The sequence below is a fragment of the Triticum dicoccoides genome, chromosome 6B (assembly GCF_002162155.2).
Source record: "Triticum dicoccoides isolate Atlit2015 ecotype Zavitan chromosome 6B, WEW_v2.0, whole genome shotgun sequence".
Lineage (NCBI taxonomy): Eukaryota > Viridiplantae > Streptophyta > Magnoliopsida > Poales > Poaceae > Triticum > Triticum dicoccoides.
In genome coordinates, this window is record NC_041391.1 from 158488112 (window position 1) to 158497176 (window position 9065).

General features: G+C 46.3%; 1 pseudogene; it reads left to right on the forward strand.

Annotated features, from left to right (window-relative positions):
• Positions 1-4352: 4352 nt before the first annotated feature.
• LOC119323658 lies at positions 4353-8760 on the forward strand (annotated as a pseudogene).
• The last annotated feature ends 305 nt before the right edge of the window (positions 8761-9065 follow it).

Here is a 9065-nt window from a genome sequence, read left to right on the forward strand (position 1 = left end):
CGGCGCCCATGGTGGCCGCCGGGGGCGAGGGAGAGGGGTTAGAGGGGGAGAGCTCACAGCGGGGCGACGGCGACGGCGAGGCGACGACAAGGCGACGGCGACGACGGCGGCGACGGGGACGGGGGCAGGCCCGAGGCGGCGACGGAGACGACGGCGGCGACGGGGACGGGGGCGGCGACGGAGACGATCGAGGGCGGCGGTGACGGCGACGGAGACGGAAACAGAGAAACAAACAGAGAGGGAAAACGAAATTTTCGGACGTGTTGTATATATAGACCCCCCCTTTAGTACCGGTTGGTTCCACCAACCGGTACTAAAGGCCTGTTTTGGCCAGGCCAAGCGGCGGGAGGCGACCCCCTTTAATACCGGGTGGTGGCACAAATCGATACTAAAGGCCCCCCTTTAGTGCCGGTTTGTTCCACGACCCGATACTAAAGGTCTCGCGCTGCCACCCCAAAGTTCAGTCCCACCTCGCGGGGCGAAGGGCAACCGCACTGGTTTATAAACCAGCCGCGGCTACCACTTCGAAGTCCTCTATATAGCAGACTGGTGGGCCTAAACTCTGCGCGCTGCCCTGTGAGTCTGCTGGGCCTTTAAGGCCTGTAATTACACACCTGTGGCCTATCAGGCCCACAGGGCAGCACCCCAATTTTTTTATAGTTTTTTTCTTTTCTGCTTTATTTTCTTCTATTTATTTTTGCGTAGTTTTTGTATAGTTTTTTCTTTTCTGTTATATTTATTTTCTTCTATTTTTTGTGAGTAGTTTTTCATCTAGTTTGCCAAAATTCAACATTTTCAGAGTTCATTTTGTAGTGATTTTCACTTTTACGGTCATTTTGTAAACGATTGAAAAATAGCAAATATTTTTTTCCTTTTCTGCTTTATTTTTTCTTCTATTTATTTCTGAGTAGTTTTTTCTTTTCTGCTATATTTATTTTCTTCTATTTATTTTTGAGTAGTTTTTTATATAGTTTTTTTCTTTTCAGCTATAGTTTTTCTTCTTTTCTGCTATTTTTTCTTTTCTGCAAAACTTGATGGTCAAAGTCTGGAGTTATAACTTAAAAAAAAAGAAATGTCGACGTGCAATTAGTTTTTGCCATAACAGAAGAAGTCCGGAATTGTAATAAGTTATTAAAAATAAAAAAGAGGTGCAATGCTCGTTAATTTGCTTCAAGACTTTCGGAATAGTGTAAACTGCACTTCGCATAGCTCCGTGCAGTCTACCGTATTCCTGAAGGCTTGAAGCTAAGCAACGTGAGCATCGAGCCTCTTCTTCATCGTCTCTGCACTCAGGGCTTATAAACCGCTCCTAGTCCCTCTCGCTTTGCAAGGTGGGACTAAAAAACAGCTTACGTCTGGTTCATCCATGAACCGGTACTAAAGGTGCTCGTGGGCCCCCAGCCTAAGGTAACAATTGATCCAACAGCATAATGATACCAAGCCTCACTATCGATGGCATATTTTCTAATCTTTCTAATCTTCGAGCGCATTTTCTCCATCTTGATCTTGTGATCATCGACGACATCGGCAACATGCAACTCCAATTCCATCTTCTTCCCCTCAATTCTTTTCAATTTTTCTTTAAGTACTCGTTTTCTCTTTCAACTAAATTTAACCTCTCGACAATAGGGTCGGTTGGAATTTCCGGTTCACATACCTCCTAGACAAAAATATCTATGTCAACTTGATGGGCATAATTGTCATAAACACGAAATGCAACAAATAGTTTTAAAAGAGAATATACCACATCCGAATCATAACAAGGACGAGGGCCGACGGGGACGGATATCAAAACCATGGCACTATGTATAACAAACAACGTACGGGTAAGATAATTATTATACGAGTAACTATATATCCAAATCACACAAACATCAATTTTTTATATAAAATTTCATGAACAAGAGGCTCACCACAAGGTGGTGCCGGCGACGGGACGGTGCGGGCGATTGACGGTGGTTACGACGGAGATTTAGAAGGCACTAAGTAAACCACACCTACATATGCAAACTAAGTGTTATTTTGACCTCAAATTGCATATAAATCAAATACTAGCACATATATATATTTCCTCCCAAATTACTAAACTCACAAATTAATAACTATATAAAGCATTGCAAGAGTTAATCTAGCAATGAGAGATGAAAGGACAAAGTTGCTAACCTTTGTGATCACTTGAATGGATGGGGGCCTTCAAATCTTGACAAATTTTGGGCAAAATATGTGATGAGCTCGAGGGGAGAAGAGGAAGAACAGAGAGGAGAGGAGAGGGGAAAGGGGGAAGAACAGAGCGAGCTGAACGAAGGGTTTATATGCTGGAGGGGGCCCAGACTGACAACATCCTGCCACCACCCTCATTAGTATCGGTTCGTGGCACGAACCGGTGCTAAAAATTAGCCACGAACCGGTACTAATGAGAGCGGCCCGGCTAGCCGTTGGAACCGGCACAATTGCTGTCCTTTTACCCCGGGCACGAGCTGCAGCTCCAGCCATGAGAACCACTGCTGTTAGAAGCCCACTTCTCTATGCAGCCCACAATCTCCTCTTCCAATTACCAAGTAGAACTTGCAATCATGTTTTTATAATGCAGCGTGCCCCCACACAATTTCCTCTTTCTTTAATGACCAGCCCTCAATCATCTTCCTTTAATTACAATCAAGCTTGCCCAGAAATCCCCAGCTAACACGTTGGTGCAAGTTGCACACACGTATTTAAACTGGTACTATTGAATCTATTGGAGCGAGGTGGTACTAAGACAAAAAACTAACTTGTTCGGTTGGTTGTAACCCAATATATTACAGGAGAGGTCGTGAAGTCGATCCTTCGTACAAACAAAACAACTAAACACGCTCTAATATTTTATCACCTCCTCGTGTAGGTGGGCCGGCGGCCATGCGAGAGGAAAAAGGCTACACGCTTTAGGCCTGTAGGCTTGTCTCAGAAGAAAAAGGTCACACGCGTCTTTGACTTGCATGCAGATTATATAGATAGATTAGTGCCACCTCAGATGTAGAAAATAATGTAGGTGAAAAAACTGAAAGCGTACTATTAACGGTGAATCCACGGAGTCAATCCATGCTTTATTATTAACTAGCAAAAAGGCCCGTGCGTTGCAACGGGTGAAAATCAATATCAAATATCCCTTGCCTTTTCGCACCTTATCCTCTTCCCCGCGCTTCTCCGAGATAGTTGTGATGTCTATGTGATCACAATGCACCCAAATGTGAACAATCTCAAGATGATGAGCTGATCCACAACATAACACACTGTCTATGCAGGCTAGCATTAACTGACAAGCTCACTTGGAATCCGTTATCATACACGAACATCATTAATAGCTAATGACCAACATATGACAAGGTTAAAAATATCACCCTAAGGCCGGCTCCAATGCAAGAGCGTTAAAATCTTGAGCAAATTAACATGCACAATCATACAACCTAGCAGCTACATTGTGTATACTTTTTTTAGTAGCCGACTCTAGGTTATGTGTCGAGGCCGAAAGTAGTCGGGGCGATGCAAAAGCTGCCAGGATTTTATTCCTAGCGCCCGCATTGTATGTGCCCTAACCAAGTTTCAGGTGACAAAAAACACTTTTAATTTTCTGAAAAAAAAATGAGATGGTTTTTTGAACTCTTCTTGATCATCTACACCCATATGGCAGAGGGACTCCCAAAGCTCACAAGCAAAAGAGCAAATTGCGGCGAGGCAACATATGTTTATTTCACTGTTACTTTCTTTAGTTCTGTCAAGCGACTACTCTTTCCTTCTTTTATTTTCATATATGGAAGGCCTTCCTCTCCTTCCTAATTTTTGTCCTTCATTTTATTACATGGAGCGCATATATAGAAGGCCTACTCTTTCCTTTTAGGCCTACTCTTTCCTTTTATCTTTCCCTCGCTTTCCTTCCTTATTCCTTTTTTATTTTCTGTGACCTTGCTTCTCTTTCCTTCTTTAATCTTTTCCTCCCTTTCCTTCCTTATTTTCTGTGACCTTGCTTAAGTTTCTTTTTGTTGTAAGAAACATTAGCCGGGTGAGTTGCCTAGCGGCTACGTGTTCTTTTCTAGTCAACCTAAGTTCGAATCACACATTAGCAATTTTTTTATTTTATTTTATTGCGGGTGCACCATGCCTAAAAGCGAAACGCACCTTGCTTTATCAAACTGATGAAAGCGTAAATTCATCAGAAGAAGCATATTGTGACGGTGAATTCGGAGACCTAATTCGTGCTTTATTATTAGGAGAAGCGTATTGTGACGGTGAATCCAGAGACCCAATCCGTGCTTTATTATTATGGAGAGATAGGGAGAGATTAGGGAAAGATAACTGACCCCGCACTGCGACACTGTTTGGTTTGTGTTGACTGTGTGTGTTGAGACTGGAGAGGGGTGGGAGAGAGAGAGAGAGCGCGCGCGTGCGAGATCGAGATCCATGGCGGAGGGGGTGCTTGCTTCCAGCATCGTGAAGGCGGTGCTAGCGAAGTTCGGGTCCTCGGTTTGGGGAGAGCTCGCCCTCCTGAGGAGCTTCAGGACTGACCTGAAGGCCATGGAGGACGAGTTCGCCACCCATCCGGAGCGTGCTCGCGGACGCTGAGGTGCGCGGCGGCAGCGGCGACAGCGCCGTCCGCGACTGGCTGCGCAGGCTCAAGAACCTCGCCCATGACATCGACGACTTCCTCGACGCCTGCCACACCGACCTGCGCGCTGGCCGCCGCCGCCGGAGCCGGGGCAACCCGGCGTGCGGCTCCACGGCCACCTGCATCGTCAGCTCCGTCGTCATGGCGCACAGGCTGAGGTCCCTGAGGCGCAAGCTGGACGCCGTCGCCGCGGGGAGGGACAGGCTGCGGTTGAATCCCAACGTTTCTCCGCCGGCGCACCCCGTTGCTTCCCCGAAGCGTGAGACCATCTCAAAGGTCGACGAGGCCAAGACGGTGGGGAGGGCCGCCGACAAAGAGAGGCTCATGAAGCTGGTCCTTGACGCGGCGAGCGAGGAGGACGTGTCCGTGATCCCCATCGTCGGCTTCGGCGGCCTCGGCAAGACGACGCTGGCGCAGCTGGTGTTCAACGACCGGAGGGCCAACGACGAGGTGTTCGACCTCCGGATCTGGGTCTCCATGTCCGTGGATTTCAGCCTCAGAAGGCTCATCCAGCCGATTGCGAGCGCGACCAAGCTGAAGCGCGATCTGACCAGCCTGGAGGCCATCGCAAACTTCTTGTCCGAGACGTTCACGGGGAAGAAGTACCTGCTGGTTCTCGATGATGTGTGGAGCGAGAGCCAGGAGGAGTGGGAGCGGCTGAAGCTTCTCCTCAAGGATGGCAAGCGAGGCAGCAAGATCATGGTGACCACACGGAGCCGCAAGGTCGCCATGATGGTGCGCACCGTGCCGCCATTCATTCTCGAGGGCCTCTCTGATGATGATTGTTGGGAGCTGTTCAAGGGAAAGGCTTTTGAGGAAGGGGAGGAGCATATGCATCCCAAGCTGGTCAAGTTAGGAAAGGGGATCGTCCAGAAATGCGGCGGCGTGCCGTTGGCCGCCAAGGCTCTTGGGAGCATGCTGCGGTTCAAGAGGAATGAGGAGTCATGGATTGCTGTCAAGGACAGTGAGATATGGCAGCTGGACAAGGAAGACACAATTTTGCCGTCTCTCAAGCTTACCTATGACCAAATGCCACCTGGTCTGAAGCAGTGCTTCGCGTATTGTGCATCGTTTCCTAGAAACTATGAGATTGACAGGGACAAGCTTATTCAGCGATGGATTGCTCTTGGTTTCATTGAACCCACAAAGTATGGCTGCCAATCGGTTTTCGATCAAGCCAACGACTATTTCGAGCACTTGCTGTGGATGTCTTTCCTTCAAGAAGTAGTGGAGCACGATTTATCAAAGAAAGAACTAGAGGAAGATCACAATGTCAAGTACAAGATTCACGACTTGGTGCATGACCTTGCTCAGTCTGTTGCCGGGGATGAAGTCCAGATCATCAACTTTAAGAATGTCAATGGGCGCGCCGAAGCATGCTGCCCCTATGCGTGACATGGGGGTCTCTAAATCTGAAGTTCTCCGGAGCATGCTTCGTAAAGTCCGCGCATTGCATTCCTGGGGTTATGCTCTTGATGTTCAGTTGTTGCTTCACTCCAGGTGCCTGAGGGTACTAGATTTGCGAGGCAGCCAAATTACAGAGCTTCCCAAGTCAGTTGGCAGATTAAAACACTTGAGGTACTTGGACGTCTCTTCATCCCCTATCACAAGCCTGCCCAATTGCATCAGTAACCTCCACAATCTGCAAACACTTCATTTGTCCAATTGTGGCAATCTATATGTGCTTCCCATGTCAATATGCAGTCTTGAGAATCTGGAAACCCTGAATCTTTCCTCTTGCCACTTTCAGACCTTGCCAGATTCCGTAGGGTATCTTCAAAACCTGCAAAATCTTAACATGTCATTTTGCAGTTTCCTCTGTACATTACCCAGCTCCATCGGTGAACTCCAAAGTTTGCAAGACTTGAATTTTAAAGGGTGCGTCAATCTTAAGATTCTGCCTGACACTATGTGCAGACTGCAAAATTTGCATTTCTTGAACCTCTCACAGTGTGGAATTCTCCGAGCGCTGCCCAAAAATATTGGGAATCTCTCAAATTTGTTGCATCTGAATTTATCACAATGCAGTGATCTTGAGGCAATCCCTGACTCGATAGGCTGCATTACAAGGCTGCATACTCTGGATATGTCTTACTGTAGCAGTTTGTCAGAATTACCTCGATCCGTTGGTGGCCTCCTGGAGCTTCAAACTCTCATTCTATCACATCATGCACGGAGTTTGGCATTGCCCATAGCAATCAGTCACCTACCAAACTTGCAGATTTTGGATCTCTCATTGAATATTGGTCTGGAGGAATTGCCTGAATCAATTGGTAATCTTCATAACTTGAAGGAGCTTATTTTGTTCCAGTGCTGGAATCTTCATAAGCTACCTGAGTCTATAGCAAACCTTATGATGCTGGAGAGGTTAAGCCTTGTTGGGTGTGCAGATCTAGCCTCGCTACCTGACGGCATGACAACCATCACTAATCTGAAGCACCTACAAAATGACCAGTGCCCATCTTTGGAGAGACTACCTGATGGATTTGGGCAATGGACTAAGCTTGAAACATTATCCTTGCTCATTATAGGTGACACATGCAGCAGTATTGCGGAGCTAAAAGACCTTATTCTTCTGAGTGGCAGTCTTAGAATTGAATGCCGCTCACACAAGAAGGATTTGACAAACGATGCCAGGAGAGCAAACTTGAGGAATAAGAGGAAACTAAGCAACTTGACTGTGTCATGGACCAGTTCATGCTCTTCTGATGAGCTGAAGAACGTCGAAACATTTCTTGAAGTTCTCTTGCCACCTGAAAACCTTGAGGTCCTTGAAATAAATGGCTACATGGGCACTAAATTTCCCAGCTGGATGATGGAGAGCATGGAATCCTGGTTTCCAAATATTACCTTCCTAAGTTTAGGCAACATCCCTAACTGTATATGCCTCCCACCTCTTGGTCATATTCCCAACCTCCATTCTCTTGAGCTCCGCTGCATTAGTGGTGTCCGTAGCATTGGACCTGAAATACTTGCCAAGGGACAGAAGAACACATTGTACCAGTCACTCAAGGAACTCCATTTTGAAGACATGCCTGATCTGGAGATCTGGCCAACCTCATTGGCAGGGGATAGTGAAGAAAGTCAACAGCAAGTATTCATGTTTCCAGTTCTTAAAACTGTCACTGCAAGTGGATGTCCAAAGATGAGACCAAGACCATGCCTCCCAGATGCTATAGCAGATTTGTCACTATCCAACAGCAGTGAGATGTTATCAGTTGGCAGGGTGTTCGGGCCATCATCTTCCAAACCGGCGTCACTTCTTAGGAGACTGTGGATTAGAAAGTGCCATGCTTCGTCGTGTGATTGGAACTTACTGCAGCACAGGCCAAAACTTGAGGATCTGACCATTGAGTACTGCGAAGGGCTACGTGTTTTGCCAGAGGCCATCAGGCACCTTAGCATGGTCCGGAAGCTGAAGATTGATAATTGCACTGATTTGGAAGTCCTTCCAGAATGGCTAGGTGATCTCGTAGCACTTGAGCATCTGGAGATAAGCTGCTGCGGGAAGTTGGTCTCACTGCCAGAAGGTTTGCGATCCTTAACTGCACTGGAGGAGTTGATTGTCAGTGATTGTGGCTCTGCACTGACTGAGAACTGCAGAAAAGGGACAGGCAAGGATTGGTTCAAGATCTGTCATATCCCAAGCATCCTCATCTCGTGACGTGACAGGTAATAATGCATTATCTTTTGGTGAGGAATTACTTTTAGTTAACTCAAACAAAAAAGCTAGCTGTTCTTTAGAACTGAGTTTTTCTTCTTTGACATGGGCAGCAACAACGGAGGTCATTCTCCAAGGATTCTAGTGCAACACCTGTGCATGAATAGCGTACCTGAATGAAAGTAGCTGTTTGTTACCTATTCAAAAGGTAAACCAGCCTAGCAACGTGTCCCTTGCGGTTCTTTGAAGGTTTGCTTGATTGTATCATCCTATTTGTACGCAAGAACATTTTTAGGAGTTGTTAGATTGTATCTGCTCCTAGTGCGGTTCAGACAAATAATATCCATGTTGAGAGCTAGTTATATTCAAAGGAGTGAAGCTCCAGCCAGGTCCTGGTCTGGTATAAACTGACCAGGAGTATACGATGTGCATTATAAAGTAAAAAACCACAAGTAAGTTATGTCACTAATGCAGAGACAACGACATCAGCAAACACCAGAATTTGGTTCATTGCCACAACATTATACGGAAACTGCAATCTGTTTAAATCCAGAAACAGAAGCATACAATTTCGTGGAGCTGCAATTTTTATAATGGAATCTTTTGATATTTTTCCAGCTTCAGTGGCTGCACAGTAGTAGTTCCTAATAAGCTGAAGGGTACACGTTTATGGTCCATTCATTTGAGCTTCATGCATAACACTAGAAGGGTTGGGCGCGCTTCGCTGCGCCATTGGTGCTGTTGGGATTTCATAATTTTCTTAATTTG